General features: G+C 42.8%; 1 long non-coding RNA gene across 1 annotated transcript in view; it reads left to right on the forward strand.

The window, feature by feature from the left end:
* Positions 1 to 20,750, forward strand: part of LOC122787413 — a 419,813-nt gene that overhangs the window by 68,765 nt on the left and 330,298 nt on the right. The window lies entirely within an intron of this gene.

Here is a 20,750-nt window from a genome sequence, read left to right on the forward strand (position 1 = left end):
TATTATTCAGTTTTATTTACCATGGATATAAATTAAAAAAAAAATTCCTGACACTGACTGTGTGACAGATCCTTTCAATGTAGAACTTTGAGGAACATGAACTTAAAATGAGGAACACTCTTCTTAATGAGGTACACTTGAGAGGTAAGATAACTTGTAAAAATAAAATGCAAGTGTTTCACTCTTAACTAGCAGTAATTCACTGGGAATTGTTGACTCCATAGTAAGACACACTATCTGTCTATTCTTACAAGCCTGGATAAAAACAAGATGATTAGTTGTCTTTCTATTGCCAAGATCTCTGATGTCTCAAGTTCCATCATGACCCTTAAGACATAGAAATATGACGATGACATGATAATGGTCCATGGAGGTGTAAATGACTTTGTGAACAAAATCCATTTCTGAGCTCTCTGTGTATGTTACAAGTGCAGGAATGACTCTGGTATTGAGCAGAATCCTTTTTTGTCAAGAATGATGCCTAGAAACAAGGAAAAGATGGCTGATTTCAACAACTGGCTCAATAACTGGTGTAACTCGAGGTGGTTTGTGTGTGTCAGCAATGGAAGAACTACTGCAGAGCCCTAATTGATTTACCAAAGATGGCTTGCACTTCTCATTCCAAAGCTTCTGCAGTAAGGGTAAAGCCTTTGCTGCCCTCATAGTGCATTTTTTTTAAGCAGGGTCTAGCTACTGAATTTACCAACCTAAAACATAAAGCACTGGATGATGTCAGTGTAGCATTGCTCGATGTTATCTATATAACAAATTGCCCTGACCCTGAAGCCCTCATACATTTGGAGCACATTCATGTGTGTTCTGTTACTGAAACCTAGTTTAAGAGAATAGGAAGGACCACATGCATACATGTTTTACACTTATGCGTTTAGACCCAGTGGGAACTGTGGTGTATCTGTATTTGTTAAAGACTGCATTACCTCAAGACAGATTTCCAGAAACCCTCAAACTTTACATATTGTGATTCAACGCCTAAATAAAACTACCTATCAGATCACAAAGTGTTACAGGGCCCCCAGTGACCAACCAAAACTGTGCCCATTTCTGAAATACGCTGGATGAACTTTATGTATCCAAAAACTACCATCATCCTGGAAGACTTTATCTATTAATTGATAAGTTGAGTGACCTATACCTCAGGTTTAGGCTACACCCAAAAATTACTTGATTTCATCAGCAAGAATTCCCTTGATCAAATAGTCAAAAGCTCACTAGAGGTCAAAATGTTCCTGATTTGGCCCTTACAAATGTGGCAGCAATATATACTATTGCACAGGTATACCCTTCTCCAGACACGTCTGACCACAGATTGGAAATCTTCTCTTTCAGTATTCCCTAAACTAGCTGAGGCAAGTATCACAGTATTCAAGGGCTTCTAATGCAAAAACTTCCATAGGATCATAGGAGGCTACTAGGCTAATGGCCCTAGTGCCTTTTTAAGCCTAGCCATTCATGCCCCAGTTTTCCTAATTCAGTGCCCATATGCTAGAATGGCTTTGGTGTATGCATATGCCTTAGGACATCTACAAATTACCCCTGTCCATAAGGGCATCAAGCCTGGGGTGAATTTGCAATTTCCCATCCATTGTTCAAAATTGCATTTGAATAAGCTTAGGGAAGAGTTCTCTTTCACATGACTGGGAAGTCTGTTCCAGAGAAGGGATACTGTCTGAGGCACATACCTGTCCTTCCAGCAAGTTTTGTTTGTTTTGTAACTTTTGACCAACATGAGTGTATTGTTGTAAGAAAGTCCTTCTGTGTCACACAGCTTAAAAAGAGAGATTGTCTAGATCTAAGGATGTTGTCCACTTTACTCATTCCTCATTAGGCCAGTCATTGAATATAATGCCACTTTGGCAAGTATCTGTCCAGACACATACACTGACTAGAATGCCTACAGTGATACCTTACTAAAAGGATAAAAGGCGTAAACAACTTGTCCTACATGGACCGACTGAAAGCCCTGTCACTTTACTCTGTACCCTGCAGACTGCTGAGAGGTGAACTGTGTCTTGTGTACCAGACATCCTGTGACCCTGTACTGATTGTTTTTACAGCACATCATCAAGTCAGAGGTCATCAGAAATACTGTCTAGGGAATCTAAACCTCTTCTGAAACATCAGTAGAATGGTTTGGAAGGAAAAGTACATCTCACAGAGGATACTGCTGCTGCAATACAGACTCCGCTTCCACATAAAACAAAGTTCATCCCCGTCCATTTTCAAACACAGCTTATATCTATGGATGTGAAATGGAAAATCTACCATAAGACTGCCCCTTTACTACTAATGAACAGAGGCAGCTCTTAAATGCTTTATCCCTTGCATGGATTCCCTCAAATTATTTATGGCATTGTCCCATTTTTTTTCTCATTGGGTATAATGTATAATTATTGACCATAAGATGGGTAAGGCCAGTCTATAACCAAATGGGATAGGTTATTTTGAGCACAAAGAGAAACTGATTAGACTTAAAATGGCCCATAAGTGCTGCTAGCCTAGTACTTTCCATGAACCTATGTCACAGATGAGGTTTAAATCCTTAGATCAGTAATTTGAGTGCTGTTTGTTTTGTAAGTGTGTAGCAGATCTATCAGGGCTGGATGGGAGAATGCCTTGTAAGCTGGGCATAGATCGCCCTCTGTAGACTGTAAGGACAGAGTCAATTATATGATGAAGTCTAAGTTTCAAATGCAACTGTACCAAAAAAAAAAAAAAAAATATATATATATATATATATATATATATATATATATATATATATATATATATATATATATAAATAACCACTACTAAATACTGAACACTCACTCTACCGACACCCCCAAAATATCGAGCTCAAACACCCAAAACACTACAATACCGAAAAACCCAAACCGCAAAATTCAAACTACTGAAAACTACACGCAACGTACACCACACACAGATGCACACCTTCCACCAAAACACAAACCTAACCTACAGGCAAGCCCCCCTACACCCCCCCTACTTAAATATTCTAACTCCAAGGTAGCACTACCCAGACAAACACATGAATACACCACCACACGCCTACATCCCCCTCATGCACACATACATCACACTCACAACACGCACACTTGCACACTAAACCTCTAACCAACACAGCTAAACAGAAATACTTACCTGCTCTTCCACCATACTGCAACACCAGAAGTGCGAATTTCAAACTACCGATAGTTGGGATTTTTAAATTCGCGCTTCTGGTCTTTCGGTAGTTTAGGGTTTCGGCTATATGGTCTCGAAAGTTTGAAATTCGGTATTTTGTAGATTATGTAGTGTTTATATATATATATATATATATATATATATATATATGTGTGTGTGTGTGTGTGTATAGCCAGTAGCTGTGCAAAAATGTGGAAAACAATATGAAACTGACAGTCTTTACTAAAAGCAAACAAGTCTGATGGTTCACGTGTATAGGTAAGCAATACAGTTTGAGAAAAAAAACATCATTAGAATATATAGCAAAACTAAAGACCTGCAAATCAAGGATAATCTCAAAAGGTTATGTAAGGTACTGAAAAACACCATCAGGAAAACTAAGGATTCCCATGAAATTAGGCTACTATCAAAAGCTTAGGATAGTTACAAATCCTTCTTTACCCATGTCAGGAAGTTAAGAAATAGCACTCAATATTGCTCTGAACTCATTCAGCATGAAGCTTCCTACTCTGATCTACTGGATATTGCAAATATGCTGTCAAAAATCTGAGTACTAACATCAGCTCAGCGACTTCTATATAAAACACAAACATACATAAGGAAAAAAATCCCTATCATTAGGAAAGAATACTTGCTAAATCCACTTTCCAAACAAAAAATACATCCATAAGTGGACCTGATAACATACCAGGTTATCTGCTGAACACTACTAATCGTGCTGGTGGACCCTCTCCACTTTGATGCACAGCTGTTGTGATGCTTCTTCACAAGGCAGCCCACCCAAAGACCCCTGGGAATTACCGACCCATCAGTCTGACAAGTCTCATCTGCAAAGTCTTGGAATGGGTCCTAACAGACTTAAACTGTGATCTAAAAAAATCTTAGACTTCATTCCCATTAGTTGAGGGTTGATTTCTTCTAATGAATTTGGTGATTTATTTATTTATTTTTTTTTTTAGGGTAATGAAAGACTTGAACAGTGGTCACTCTATCCATACAGCATATCAACAACAAGCTAAGTATGCTCCAAATCAATGTCTTTGTAGTTAGATGTATGGTAAATTGGCTGAGGGTCAGAACCAACACTAAGAGGGTGGTAGGCATGAAAGCAGCCAGTGGAGTACCCCATGGTTTCGTGCTTGGACCTTTGCTATTTGGCATTATAGTTTTCTAGTCTCTAAACCAAAAATCAGAAGCTTTGGCCCTCTCTTGATTGCCTGGAAGTTTGTGTATATGAAGATGGACCAAGAAAATGCAGTTTAAAGAATTGCCTTTTTGAAGGTAACAAATTTTCTCTGCTCATAGCTCAAAAATAGCTTCTGTTGTTGTGGATAAATTAAGTTGCAGGAAACATGTAGTGTTTGTCGTGCTTTTCAGGGTGCTTCTTCCAGAAAAATCAAGAATGAAAGAAAATCCTATAGGCTCTTACCTTCCAAGAAGCATAGAAACTTGAAACTCTCTTTCGCCTTCTTTTCCCATTCAAAAGGGTGGAACGGTTTCAGGATCGACCTCAAGCCTCGCTCCATTGCAGAAGTCAATTGGTTCCTCCCTTCTTCCTGAAGAGGATGGAAAGGGTGGGTCTCGGCCCCCTCCTTTGGTCTCCCTTTCCTCAGTCGTTCCGGTCCCCGATTTGGTTCAGAGAGGCGCCCACCTTTTCCGATCCGTGTGTTCGGATCCGGCCCGCGGTGTGCAGCTCAGACACTGGGTCGATCTTTCTCCTCGGTCTCTGGCGCTTATTCCCATTCGTTTCCCCAAATCGCTCCAGGTGCCTTTTTGGGGATGTCATTTGGTTATTGGTGGCAGGAGTATCGGAGAGAAGCTCTGCTCGGCTCCTCTGCTCGGAGCCACTCTCCCCAGAGCTGGGACTCAGATTTGACAGATCCCCAGCGGAGGCTTTTCAGAAAAACAGCCGCTGCTCAAATGGTCTCTGCTCCAGCCCACTGAACAGAAGATGGTCCTCCTCAGCCCGATCTCTCCTTCCTCATCTCTGTTCCGAGTCCTCGGGGGCGGCGTGGGTAGCACCATCAGAGTTGTCCAGTCGGAACCGAGACTTCTTTTCTCTCTTGTTCCGTCATTCATTCCACCCCGAGCCTCGCGCATCGGCGCTTCGCAATCCCTGACCGTCCGTTCAGGGAACTGGGTGTCCGGTCTGGAGGTCCCATGGAGTGCTTGAGGAGGCGCTTCGGAGTGTAGCCCATGAGGATACCCCTCGGGTTCGGGTCTTTGAGGATGGGTGTCCTCCTCTGACTGGTGTGCTACATGTGCATCGGAGGCCAAGCTGCTCATATGTCCATGGGGGTTCTCCCGGCCTCTACCTCACCGTCCGGGTCAGTCCTAACTGGGATCCAAAAGTGAAAATTGTTGGGGTCTCAGGGCCGCAGGGCCTGAGGATACTTGAGGGACTTCCCTCTCCACCTCGAGATGATCCGGGAGGGGTCCTGATGAACCTCCCCAGAAAAAACATTGAGGGAGGGGAGCCCTAGATACTGGAGAGGATGAGTCTATGAGACAGAAAGGTCCTTCCCGAGGGAGGAGTCTTCAAATAGTCAGTGGGTCCTCCCTGTCCCTCTGGAGATATCCCCTCCCATCATGACCAGAGAGAGTTAGGCCCCCAAACCCCTTTACCTTTGGGGAGTCAGTCCAAACTCCTTGGGAGGGCCACCTCAGATCTCCTGCTATCCTCCACCCTTGAGTGAATTACCTAAAGGAGTTCAGGAGTGTGTGGAACACCCTGACACTGTGGAACAGTGTCGGTGCAGCCTAAGATCAACATCTCAGGCCCTCTCAGTTAATAAGGATTCCAGGTGGCAGATGATTTTTGAGAGCCCAATTGGCATCTCCCTCTAGGGACCAGAGGTGTCACTAAGGATTCTCTCCATTTTCCCAGCTTCAGAAGCCCAAGCCCTCGGATCACTAAAGGGCGCATCTTCACTTACAATCCTTATTCCTGCGGTCACTAAATTATCTTTGTCATTTTACCAGGAAGCAAGGACCAACTCATTGAGTTAGCCTGTTAGTTTTATGGCTAATAGCTTCCAGGCGTTAGCCCAAACTGTTGGCGCCTAGAATTCTTAGAAGATTCTCCTCCATAGGCAATGGTCCTGATGAGAGACCTCAAAGTCTCCACATCCGATGCCTAGAGGGCACTGGGTCCTCGTGCTGACGCTTGGCGCCCTCTTCTTTTTTCACCTTTGCAGCAGGAGTCCTCCTGTGTTTACACCCGTGGTTGAGTCACTTCCGCCTTTTGACCCAAGGTGAAGGGAGGGTGCCCGAGAAGAGAGTGGTGAGGGGTTCCATTTTAAAAGGTGCCCATATCCAAGGCCCCCCCTCGGGAGGAGGAGGGAAAATGAGGGAAGAAAATGCCTCAAAGGCTGCGAGGTGGTGGTTCCCCCCCCAGAGAGGGGATCCCCGCTGAGAAGCTTTTGTGCAGAAGAGGCCGCCCCAGAGGCCTGTCTCCTCTAGGACTGTTCCTGAGTTTGTGTCCGCCCGGTATCGCTATCTCCTCACACTCCCGGAGCCAGGAGCCTCTTCTTATCCTCTCGGAGGTGCCTCCCTCACGTATACACCCGGGAGGGGCTATTCTATAACCCAGGCTATCAGATCCTCATCCATTTGCAGCAACCCCCCCCATCCCACTCAGTCAAATGATCCACCAAGACCCAGTCTTCAAGATCGGGAAGCAAAGGACCCCAGCGGATCAAAGGGAAAAGGAGTCATCAAGCAGGCTAAGACTTCAAGACATCATTTTGAACTCAAAGACGATTTTTTAGGGCCTTACTCAAGACTATTTTTTCACTATTTTTGGATTAAAACTTAATCAAGATAAAGGGGGAAATTCCGCCCATCCCAAGTATTCAGATGTCCGGTATGCCCTCAAAAATCCAAATTCGAATGGTCACCCTTCAGTCCATTCTCCCGTTATTCATTGAGGAAAGGATGTCTGGATGTGTGCCAGTCATTCTAGTTCTGGGAGCACTGCCCTAAGATTCATACTGCCCAGGGTGTTTTGAGTTCTTGCCCCAGGGCTGACAGCAAGTGTCAGAAGTAGCAGGCAGCAAGTGTCTGGCAGTCCACACAGCCCTGGCTCCTACTGCCAGTGTCAAGCATGCATTAGTTTGGGCCATGGCACAGTCATTTCACCCAGACCACTAGTATCTACGCTACTGCGACCTTACTCCCACAGCATGGGGTCATTATCCACAAGTTGGTAGGAGCAGAGTTAGATTTGTTGCAGCCATCTCAGCATTTAAGCTGCGTATGAAGATTCAGGTATTCTGAAGAATCAGGTGAGCAGCATAAGACCTTTGAAAGGTTCAGCAGTCTGAGGTCAGGTTTAAAGGGCCAGGATCTGCAGCTGGAAGGATCTTCTGCCTGCAGTCCACAGGTGGTCCATGGGTCTGGCACTATGGAGTTCAGCTGTTCAGGGTTCTGGTCGGTCCTCATTTCAATTAGTCTTAATTACGAAATTTGCTGCCGACTCTTGTTGGTATTTAGTCCGGTCGCCATTTGACCAGGGGGCGGGACTTGGCTCCTTCAGACCATTTTCTCCTGTCGCTTCCCCTCCAATTCTGACCCTTAGGTGGGAATGCCACCTGGGGCGACCTGTCCTGCTTTTAGGCCTGTTTCAGACCGGGGTCAAGTCATATCCAGGTCAGGGAAATGCAAAGGCACGCCAATATGCTCACACCATGCCTGTTCCCCTGGCACATAAACTTATGCATCAAGCAACGCAACATGTGCTCAAGTCCTCTACATAAACTATCGAGCACAACGTGGTCAAACTTTCATGAGAGGCCATGACAACAGTGGCACATTCAGATCCAATGTGCCTGATAGTAGCATGAGAGAGCACATTCCGTGGAAATCCAAACTGTTTGCAGGCAATGCGCACATTTTTCCTGTTGCTTAAGTGGGGGGACTCCTTGCAGGCATAAGAACTGGCCAAGTGGGGCCTGAATTGTTGATTCTTACCGTTTGGTTCACAAGTGGCTCCTCAGTTGTGTACATCCTCGACTCCCCCTCACAATGCAATTCCCAGGAGTTCTTCTATGCCACCTCCTCTCAGGAGGGGTCTATCTCAGGTTCTTCTCCGTCTCAGGGCCACTCTTTCTCACAGAAGGCACCCCTTCAGCTCCAGCCTGGCCTTCATCTCCTTTCCCCTTCCCCTACAGAATTGATGGTTCCCCTTGGCCCTCTGATAGTCCCCAGAACTTCTGATGGTATGCAGGGACCAGTTTATCCTGTTAAGGGGTTCCCTGACCTGGCCCCATCAGTCAGGGGACATCAGGTTGGACGTCCTCCCACCTGTTAACCCAGCCTTTGTCTCCACGGTTCCATCCACTTCCTTCCTAACTCTCTACCACCCATTTTACTCCCTTTCCACCTTAGTCAGAGATAACTCTTTCAGAGGTTGGCAATTATTTTACCTTTAAGTCCAATGCATTTAGGCCCCCAGTAAGGTGCCCCAGCACCCCTGGTGAGGTTTGCTCCAGTTTCTCAATGAGGTTTGGTGATCCCCTTTTTGCCCTAGCAATTGGCAAATTTATCTCAAATTCTCATTTTATTTTTGAGCCTTCCTTTCTTTAATTAAGCTCTCCTTATCTCCAGTCAGGCTCCTCAAAAATTGTTCTTTTACTTAGCTGCTTCTGTGCCCCCCCATCTTTGAATTCTGCCGTCCCTTGGGAATTTCTCCCGGCCCCAGCCCATTTCTCTCTTGGAAAACGCCTTTTATCTTAGCTCTTTAACTGCAAAAAAATTTCTCTGCCTTAAAACTTGCCTTTATAAAATTTCTGTCTCAGGCTCTGTCTCTTAGGTTCAGGCACTCTGTTCTAATCCTCCTTATCAGACCTTCAAGCTATCTCCCTCTTCCACCCCTTCCTCCTAGCACCCCCTCTGCCGCACCCAACTATCAACCGCTTCTCAATATCGCAGCCTCCTTTTTTCCTCCCAAATCCTTAGAATCCAATATAATTTCCCAAAGTAGGACATACACAGACATTCATATTTTTTCATCTGTTTGAAGATAACAGACAATATCGTTTTCAGTGTAGTGTTGGCTAAAAGAACCGAAGCAACTAAATAAAAAAGTGGGCACCTAAATCAATTAAAAATTTAAAAGATTGCATCTCCTCAATTTATTCACGGTTTCAAATATTCCCAGCTTCCCAATGTCTTACCATTCATTCCACTATATCAGTTTGATACTCCAAATTTCCACTCCTATTGATAGATGATATCTATTACACAATTCTCCTGGACTTCTCGTCACTATTATCACTTCTCAAACAAGTTCATCCTTCTCAAGGTGGAAGTCTCAGGAGTTTTCAGGCTTGTCGAGGAGTTTTTTTGATGGGATTTAGTTGCCAGGACCACTATCTAGGATGAAATGACATAGATAGGATCCCATTTATATCTTGTATATTGTAATTCCTTACCATAACTTTATGTACTTACCATAACTTCGCCATCATCTTCCATCATTCGCCTGTCTCATACTTCCCTTCCGGCATTTTTAGAGGAATGTTGCTAGTTTTTGAGTTTTTCTCTTGAAGGACTTTAGTTTGTTACAGTGTCTCTGGTATGTTCTGTCTGTGAGTGTATGATGAAAAACAAACAAGATCTGGAAGCTGAGAGTCATGCTAAGGGGTGGGGTAGCCAAGCCCAGCCAATTAGAACTTCGTTATTATATAGTGGTGGTTGAGTCGAGCTGATGGATCGGTTCAACCCATCAGTTATAAAAATGTGTATAGATGGATCCCATACATCCGAAGTTATGGTAAGTACATAACTAAAAGTTAACCAGTTTTGCCAATTATTGTAAACTGGGAGTTGTACTCGAATCCTCTTCTGATATGCAGAAACTATAAAGTGAACTTATGCATGTTAATAGCCATTGTGCTAAAAATGGACTAAAACTAAAAGCAAAAAAATTCACTACTGCTGCACTTGGCAGACAAAACATCCAACCATCTTATAGTATAGAAGACACCACACTCAAAGAATGCGAAAGAACTTGGTTAGATAACTCCCTTTCCTTTGACCATCATGTTGTCACAGTCATTAGGAAATGCTTTTATCTGACACAGCTGATCACTGAAGGTATTTCCTCTATGTACATAGAAATCCTGGCCCTTCTATATCCTGCACTGATTAGGCCAATCATAGTAAACAATACCCCCTTTGGGATGCATCTTACTTAAATGCATCTAGCAGTTAGAGACTAGAGAGGTTCCTGACAAAAAAGAGCATGGAACTAAATGACCTGATCCAGCAAAAGAAGCTGTAGGCCTTGTTCCCTGTATTGTGCCCTACAGATTCCACAGGGGCATTCTGTACCTTGCTTTTCAGACTATTATGGATCTGGCAGTCCAAGACCACAGACTGTTTTGTAAACACTAGATCATAGAGTTGAACCTGATTCAGCAAATAAATCATGGTGGAAAGATGGATTTTACATGCAGTAACTACCCCTTCTGTGGAATAAACTTCCTTTGCAGATCAATGTGACACTGTTTTCCTTTAAGAAGAAATTAGACAATAGGAAGGGTATTCATAAATTCACCATGTCTACGAGTGGCCTATTATTCCTTGAAAAACGAGGTAAAGTCTAAGAGTAGGAAATGGGAAGGTGTAAAAGGCCATATGGCCAAGTTGCCTTATACATTCTATGGTTCTGCAATTCTGTGATACGCAAGTATTAAGTGCAGACGCAGAATAAAAATTAGGGCCATCAGAAATATGCTTAGAAGAAGAACATGCCAAGCATTTCAGTGTCACTCCCTTCCCTTTATAGACTGCATTTGGACTACCTTTGTGTTCAAAATACTGCTTTAAGTTCTTGCTTTTTTGTTTGTAAATGTAGGGTTGTCACCCAGTACCATCCCTCTCAACCGCTTAAACCAAAAATCTGGGCAAAGCCATGAATAATGGGCAGGGGCAAAGGCCCAAAAATAGGAAATTTTTAAGCGTTACTTTTAAAAACATAGTTGATAGAATAACAAGTTTAACCATGAACTTTCTGAAGGGTATGAAGTCTGAAACTCAAATGTCTGTCATTTTCTGACTTCGATCTTTAATGATTTGCCAGAAAACCACAATTATATTAAAAGTGGACCAAAAATATAAGGCAAAAATCTGAACACACTGCAAAAATCTGTACATTTGAGAGGTATGCTTAGTACCTGTATGACCTCTGCACTGACTGTCAAACTGCACCTGTTATAAGTAATGTTTCTGATATTCAGTGAAATACAAGCAATATTTCCATTGACTAAGACCTCTTTCGTTTCTCCTTTTTATTGTCATTCTTTCCCTCTTCTACTGAAATAAATTTAATTTCTGCTTCATAAAAAACATTGTTAGGGTACTCTCTAAGTAAAAATTTATCATGCAGTGCCTTAATTCTAATGTCAGCTTCTTCATGACTAGAAGTTAATTGCATAGTTTTAACTATCTGACTTTTTACTGAACTCCTTTTAACATAAATTGGGTGCATGCTAGTAAGCTACAGAAATATTTTACTTTCTCTGGTGCACCACCTGGGAACCCTGCAGCTTTAAGTGCCCTCAGAAACTATATCCATGTAGTAGGTCAGTCCAGAGAAATATAGTAGCCCCTTTATAAGTTGCTGGTATGAGATGTGATGTGCATCTGCAGGCACTTAGCATGACCAGTCGCACTGGTCTAAAAAATGCGTGGTGTGGCAGATGGTGTTGGGCTGTGAACTTTGCATGCAATGTGTGTTCCAGCAGCATTGTTCCTACAGTTGTTTCCATTTCTGTACTTCAGCTCTATAGGCCTTAAGAGGTCTATATTTCTTCTCACTTCACTGGGATCATTAACCCACTTGAGCATGAATGGCACTTTGCAGGTGCTTATCCACTCATACAAATGCATGATGTGGAGGGAGCTTCCTTTTGCAGCAGAGAAGCGTACTGTGAGATAAAAGTGCATTTTGGAAACATTTGCCCAAAGCAGGTTTGTTAGTAAAATGAGCATGCTAAGAACCTCAAAACAGCGCAATAAAAACGGCTGTGTCCATCAATGTGCTCATCATGCTACTAAAGTTTGCATTAAAGCAACATGCGTAGCTAATACTCATGAGATTAATGTAAAAGTATTTTTTCATTGCTTTTTTTTTTATTTAGGAGTACTTTCTCTGGGCTGCAGATGTTGCTGAAGGGTTCATTCTTACTAGCTAATGTTTGTTTTCACAAGTAACATGTTGCTAGGTTCCTCCACCGTGGATACAGGCATGCTTTCTGTCAGGGAACTGTCTCAACCTCATGAAGATGGCATCCAAATCTTGGCACAATCTGGGATCACAGTATCGGTGGAAGACTAATGTAATCTGATTTCTAGGATCCCATACTCTTCCAAAGACGTAGCTCCTTTGACTGTGCAGTTCATCCCTCAGACCCAGGATGCAACACATGAATGGGATGAGGAGAACACATCAACCCTGGCAATACCTCATTTCCAGTAGCAGAATCACCATTGTTGCCACCAGCTCCACTGAGCATGAGGAGGACATCACAGGTAGTGTACATGTGGCTAGTCATGCCCTGTGTACTGTCACCTGCCTAATGTAGGTGTTTCTGTGGCCATTTATATCAGGGAAATGGGGTATGTCATAAAATGCCTGCCTTCATGGTGTTGATTCTTTCTTGTATGGTGCATCAAGAAACTGGTGGAGTATCCATGAGGCAGATGCCTGAGATATACCTACCATGACCTTCCTATGTCACTATAAGGTCACTGTAGCTAAGATTCTCCAAGACATACATAATTGGTGTCCACAGAAATGAGTGCCCTACACTCCCCCATGAGTCTGCTTATGAGGATGAAACCAGTGTTTATAGTTACTTGCTAAGCTATTGATCCATGAGGATCATTAGCATCCTTACCCATACATTCCCATGGAGTTTCTTACCTTAGCAGTTTAGTATCAAAGCACCTGTATTTTGAAGTTTTGTATAACCCTGGTTTAGATGATCCTTTAGTACTGTGTGAGAACCCTTTGTATATTACGTATGAATAACCATAACCCTGGAGCATGTATTTCTCCCTGCATCTGTAAGGGACAAGAGTGCCAAACCAAGAGTGGACTTGTTGCTTCCCAGCTATTCATGCAGGTTGTTTTTGAATAAAGTTGCAGTCTACTTAACTTCACATGGAGAAGAACATTCTTCTGGTATAGGGAATTACAGTCCCAGAGAAGTAGTAGACTCTGTGAGACGTGTCTAACCCTTCAGCATGTTCTTTTTAAGTTACAGTGGAGATTGAGGACTCTTGAGTGAATATTTCTGCAACTATTAGACTTTGGTGTAGAAGGTCTGCATGCAAGGCAGAGATCTCCCCTTAGCAGCTTGTAGGACACTGAGAAGAGGGTCAGGGCTTTGAAGAGTCAGTAAATTTTATGATTTACTTCCTTGATATTCTTGCTGATAAAACATTGTGAACATTGTGGCCACTCAAATTGAGTCAGGTGCTTCAATAGGTACATGCTGAATAGGGCTTTCTATTCAGTGATTGTCTTATTGAGTACAGTGGACTGATCATCTTCCTAAATTTGAATGCTATGCCCATGCTACTATGTTGTCATAAAGAAGTACTTCCTAACAATTGTTGACAGGTGGTTGAAAGATAGCTCATTGTCTACACATATACCTATGTCCCTCACTACTTGGTCAGTTTTCAGGTGACTGGTGCCTGTATGATAGCTTGGGAACATTTTACTTACTGAAGAATACATTTATGCATGTTTTGGCATTTAGTTTAGGCCATCGTTTTGACACCAGCTATTTATTTGAGACAGGCCTTCATAAAGGATCTTGATATCTTCTGGAGAATTTAAAATGGCACTGAGTTTACAGTCATCAGCAAACTTTGTCAGCTGTAAGCCCTCTGAAATTTGCCTGAATCAGATTGCAAAAATGAGTCCCAAGAACCAAGCCAATGGTCTGTCAGCTCTTGACAAGTCCCTTGGTTGAGCTAAATTCACCCACCCTAATTTCTTGAGTTCTATTTGAGGATCAGGTTACTCTTCAGTGAGTTACATAGGGATTTGCATTTAGCAGGATGAGATTATTAACTATTCCTGAATGAGGGTGGTGTTGAATGCCATTGCAAAAGCCAGATATGTAGTGTTAACATTTTTTCCTCATCCATTACTTCAGTGACCTTCTCTAAGAATTCAACCAGGTTGAGTTGGCAGGATCTGTTTTTGACAAAACCAAACTGACTCAGGTCATTGTTTTGTAGGGCATTCAGCATTTCTACTACTGTCATCCCCTGGCCGGGTTGGCTAGTTTTACCTTAAATTAGGCTTTGGTAGACTTGATAAGACTCCTGAGTTGCTTGTTTAGATTGATTGGTGGAGGGGGGGGGGGGGTTGGAGTTGCAATATCTGGCAATGTAATTTTCATCGTAATTTTCTTCCTTTTATTGTACAATCTGTTAATGTTTGGATTTGACCAGGGTGGCCTTTTTTTCTTTCATTTATTCCTTTGCTTGTTATGGATATATACAGCTGTCTTTATGGAGCTATTAGTATAAATACACAGGGTTTTCATGAACAATTTTCACATAGGCAGCAGTGTTTTCATGGTTTGGGGGGCTTGGAATTTTACAAAAATATCAATTAATAGGAAGTGTGCCTTAGAATAATTCATGAAAGTTCCAGTATTAGCGGGGTTCCAGTCTTTAAGAAGACTGCTTTATGGTCCTGGTCAGTGAAGACCATACACTAGGGATGATGCTACATTTTGTCATGTTTGTGAGAACCAGGATGTACAAGACTAGCTGGTTCAGGGGATTTGTGTTTACAAAGTCCAGGGATCTCTGGGCATTCATATTAGGGGTCAGGTATAAGTTCATAGGTAGGTACTAGGCTGCCCGAAGGCATTTATAAGCTTAGCCAGAATATGTTGGCTTTCGCCACCCCCTTAGATTAGTTCCCTGTGCCTCTCTCCAGCAGAGCCATTGAAGTGATCCCTGGGGTAAACTTTGTTTCCCATCCACTCGTCAAGGTTTCCCTTGAAGAGGGTTAGCGAGGAGCTCTGCCTAATGCAGATTAGAATCTTGTTCCAGAGCATGGGAAGTCTCTGGGACAGGCATCTATCCCTCCAGCACATCCTGTTTATTGTTGTGATGAGGTTTAGATCCCTGGAGTGTGTGGCTCGAGGGGATATGGTTTTCTTTAGATGGAGCATGTCCATCAATTCTGGGTTGGACATGGCCTTGTATGTCGGGCAGAGATCACCTCTGAGCAGGCGGTATGCAACAGAGTACAGCTGGAGTTTCTTCAGTCGAGCTGTATAGGGCATCTGCTTGAGGCCAGTGATCCTCTTGGTGAGGCACTTCTGTGGTCTTTACAGTTGTTGCAGGTGTCTTGTAAGATGCATCCCAAATGGGACATTGTACTCTATGATGGGTCTGATGAAAGATGCATAGAGAGGCCCAATGACCTCTTTCGATCTGGATGCAAACCCTTTTGTGATTAGGTGGGCCACATAGAAGGATTTTCTAACCACTTTGGCAATGTGACTATCAAAGGAGAGGTTACTATCTACTTGGGTCCCCAGATCCCTTATTACGTCTTCCATATTTAGGGGGCTACCACCTATGTGGTAGCTTGTGGTTACTTTATTTTTTCCAAAGGGGTTGACTATGCACTTTTTGGCATTTAGCTTGAGGCCATGGTTTTAACACCAGGTATCTGTCTCAGTGAGACTCTTTTGGAGGATGTCTGTGTCATCCGGAGAGTCAATTATAGCCCCTAGTTTGCAGTCGTCTGTGAGCTTGGTCAGGCATAGTCCTCCTGTGCTTGCCTGTACCTCTGAGAAGTATATGCCGAACAGGAGGGGTCCTAGGACTGAGACCTGGGGAACGCCACTTGTGACAGGTTTAGAGTCAGACCTAGCTCCTGCAACTCTTACCATGTGGGTTCTGTCCATGAGCCAGTTGGCAACCCATCTCATGACGTAGGTGTTTATGTTCAGGCTGGTGAGCTTGTGTATAATTCCTGAGTGGGGAATGGTGTCAAAGGCCTTTGCAAGGTCTAGGTAGGCTGTGTGGACCACCTTTCCCTTGTCAATAGCCTTGGTAACTGTCTCAAAGAAGTCCACCAGGTTTAGGAGGTATGATCTGCCCTTAACAAAGCCGAACTAGGTAGGGTCCAGTGTTTGGAGTTTTCCAATGTCTCTGTTAATGAGATCCATGATGATGCACTCCATAGCTTTGCAGACCAAGCTAGTCAGGCTTATATGGTGATAGTTCCCGGGGTCCGTTGTGGCTCCACCTTTGTGGAGTGGAATAACTGTTGCTGTGTGCAACTCTGTGGGCACGTAGCCTGTGGAGTGGCTGAGTTTAAACAGTGTGTTTAGGTGAGGGGTTAGTTCCTCTTTGAGCTCATGTAGGACGCAGCCTGGGACACCGTCTGGTCCCATTGATGCTGTGTTTTTGGCTTTGGAGAGGGCTGTTTTGTCCTGAGTGTCTGTGATTTCAGGGGCACTACATTCTTCTGGTATAGTTATGGACCCTTTTGGGGGTGAGAGGTGGGTGAAGTTTGCATTGAACCTGTCTGCCAAGATGTTGGCTATATCGGTCGGTTCAGTGTATTTTGTGCCATTCTGCACTAACTCCGAGCAGATCTGAGAATTGCCACTTAGATTCTTGACATAGCTAAAGATTCCCAGTCTATAGTGGGATAATTAGTCACCCATGATTATGGTATTGTGTTGAATGGAGAGTGTCTCCAGTATGTTTAATGTATGTATTATGGGTTTCCTGCAACATGGATGGGGCTCTATAGCTTACAAGGATATGATATGAGATTTTGTCTTCAGCTAACTGCCTGAAGGAGTCCACTCTCATACCTTTCAGGCGCCTATTTTCAAAGGTTGTACTAAAGGAGGCAAAAAAAATGTTTCTATAAAATATTATATTGGCAAGTGGAAATGATTTTCTAGATGGTGCTTAGTCAATAACCAGGGCCATATCAGGGATTATGTACCACAGGTACTCAAATATTTCTGTGAATTGCTGGCTTCTCGGATTTTTTACTCCCCTGCCAGGGTACATCTTGCAGCCATTTCAACATGTTTGCTCATGAATCCACTACTTTCTTCAATGTTTTTTGGAAAACAATTTCTGACAGGATTATTATACATAAAAGCACTATGCCAACAGGTTGCTCCTTCCTTGGATCTTTGTATATCAAGCACATTTAAGGTTAATTAATTGGGAAACTGATGATCTGATTGCTCCGACATCTGCAAGAAGAGTATCTGACCTGCCAGCTCTCATGGTGGGTAAACCCTCTCTGGTCTTTCATAGTGATAGGGTGTCATTAAGAACAAATCTCTCATGCCCAAAGTTGTTCCTGATTTTACTGTAAATCAGGCCATCAACCTCCTAGTGTTCTATCCTGACCCTCAGAACCAGAGAGAGAGGATTCCCCATATGTATAGAAGCTCGGATGCTATCTTGACACAACTGATCTTTAAGAAAAACTGATCAGTGATTTACTTCTTATTTTGGGGAAAGGACAGCCCATGTCAAAATGGACTGTTTCCAATTAGTTGCCCTCGGCTATTGCTTTTTCTTATGTCCATCATGGTAAAGCATTTCCAGGCAGGGTCAAGGTTCACTCAGTGCATTGCAAAATGGTGGACTCTAGAATCATTTGCAGCTACATGGTCCTCTGTACATACATTTACAAGGCATTACAAACTGGAATATTCCCCTAGATCCAGGACTAGCTTTGTTAGGACCATTCTCCAGTGGCTTCTGCAATCGTATACTTCTTCCTCCCAGGATGGATAGGCTGTAGTAATCAACCCATGTAGACTAAAGACTACTGCAGCAATGGAAATGAACACAGAACAGCTGTGTAAGTTGCACTTACCTATAACAGTAGATGACCTAATTCCTCATTGCTGCAGTAATCACACCCACCCTCCACCCCCTGTTTGTAGTTATTGTTGGAGAAATGCATTTGGTGGTGGTATCTTGTTTGGATAGTTCATGATGAATAATATGCTACTGAACTTTTGGGCAAGAAAGTCTTGAAGATTTTCCACTCTTACTGATTTTCTCTCCTCAGGGCTGGCCAATCAGCAGTCAGATATGAAATATGGAAGGGAGCAAGAGCTTCTGGACAAGATACAACCCATATAGCCTAAAGACTACTGCAGCAGAAAAGAATTTGAGCATCTACTGTTATGGATAAGTGCATCTCAAGCAACTATACTTTCTTTTAGAGACCCAGGAGGACTATACAAAAATGGTGGTGGTGACAACCCTTTGGCCCAGGCAATGGTGGCTGTTTTTTAGAACTGGCCAAGAGCAATTACCACAAGCTTCCCCACAGACTGGACTTAAACAAGACAGGAGGTTGGTTGATACACCCCAAAATGAAAACTCCTCAGTTGACTACCTGTATGATAGAATTTTGATAAATTTTGGACACCTTTTTTCTGAGGATGTGCAGCAGATACTGAATAAGTCTAAAAAATGGTACTAGGAAATAAGTTTGTAAGAGGAAAAGTTTTTCTAATTGTCCTTGCACTCTGAAGGCCATTTCAAGAACTCTGAATAAATTCTGTCCACATCCACCCCATTACGATCTTCCTTCACAGGGCATAAACTGTTGATGTTATATTGGTTCTCTGTAACAAACATAGGAGCTTTGCCACAAGTCACACTTGTGTTAACTGGCCTTGTGCAAAAGGTGCACCTGAGAGCAGTAACCAACTGAATTATTGTCATTGTGCAGTGGAAGCAAATTTAATGCGAAGAGCCTTGCTATATATTAATTTTAATCTAATCAGAAAAGTTTCTGCTCTGTGCTGGAAAGTGCGTGTGACATCCCTGCATAAGAATAATCCTTCCACTCTAAGGACCATTTATCTAAATAGTCACTGTCCTTTTCACTTGATTATTATATTACACTGTGTGAATCTGTTACTTTGGGCACACAGCCTCTTGGTGTCTGCATTCAGTAAATAAAACAAAGCCTGTTTTACTTTGTGCCTCTGGGCTAACTGCTAGGCACCAGCTATAAACTGTTTGCTTTCTACAGTAAAGGATCTGAGATTGGGCAACCCAGCTATGCTTCCCTACCCCAATTCCCATACACCCCCATCTTACTCTAACATTATACTACCCAAACAACTTTACTACTATTATAGAATCACTCTTCTTTCTGCGTACCTATTTCCAACTTCCATCTTATGTTTAGCATTGTTCCAAACACTCTGTCTCCATCCTGTACTACATTGCACTACATCAGCTACTTCTCAGTCGTTTACCCAACAGTACCTCAAAGCAAATCTGTAGTAAATCTTCCTTTTCCATTCATCCCATCAGTCTCCTCTCATATACTACAGTCGGATTAGTATTTAATCTGATGTCAGTCTTCATTTATCCTTTACGTATGGGACTCTGTTCTGACCCTCTGAACTCTCAAGCTAAATCCCTACCCAGAATGCCCCCTCTCTAAATTACCTCAGATCTTGTATGCCGCTCTTCTGCATCAGATGCGTCAGCCAAATTCTCTGTTGAGCTAAGTGTATTTTCATTCCTTTTACTTAAAACTTAAGAATGATTCCTAAGAAGATTTAATCCTTTCCTACCTATCCAGTTTAAAATTTTCCCCTTGTGTTTTTTCTGTTAGTATCCCTAACCTATTACACTTCAGTGTTCTTTCCTACCATTACTGGCAGTTTTTCTTTAAAAAAAAAAAAAAGAGAGAGAAAGGGGAATAGTATTTTCAGTTATTTCTGAGTTTCTTCTGTGGGTGTCCTTTTTAATCTTTTATACCTTGTGATACCTTTCCTACTGTCATTGGTAGCCCTTATCCTTCTTTCTACCTCCTGGTAGCCTTTCCCCCTTTTCTTACCTTCTTTCCTGTGTGTGTGTGTGTGTGTGTGTGTGTGTGTGTGTGTGTGTGTGTGTGTGTGTGTGTGTGTGTTTCTGCAAGTTGACTTGTTACTAGTTAGTATGGCAATAAAGGTAAAGGCACTAATGGATTCAAGCAGCACCATGATTGTGGAAGGAAAATATGTCTTGTGTGTATTGCTTGGGCTCAGTGCACTTGCAAGAAGATTGCTCTGTTTGTCAAACGTTTAGTCACTGGGCCCTCATAGAAAGGAAAAACAAACTTAAACAGAAAGGACTGATTAAAACATCCTTTGAAGCTTTGTCTAGTCAGGCAAGGAAATCTTAATCGGATGTGTCTTTGCCATCATCCTAGAAAATAGATCATGGGAAGAAGAGCCTTTGTGCCAGTGTCCCCTTTGACTTCAGCATCCAAGAGACCTAAATTTTTGGTTCCCTCAAACTCAGCTTAGCCAAAGCTAAGTATCAAAAAAGCTTTGGTGCCAACAGAGATGACCAGCACTGCATCGAAGGTTTTGGTACTGACAGTCACAGTGCCAACTGTCCAGGTGCCATCTCCTCCCTCTGTGCCGGTCCCTTCCACAGTACTGTCTGCATCTTTGGAACCAGGACTAACTTCCATACTCAGGACTTAGGTATTCCCC

Source organism: Protopterus annectens, chromosome 13.part0 (assembly GCF_019279795.1).
Source record: "Protopterus annectens isolate FY-2018-M chromosome 13.part0, PAN1.0, whole genome shotgun sequence".
NCBI classification, from domain to species: Eukaryota; Metazoa; Chordata; order Ceratodontiformes; family Protopteridae; genus Protopterus; species Protopterus annectens.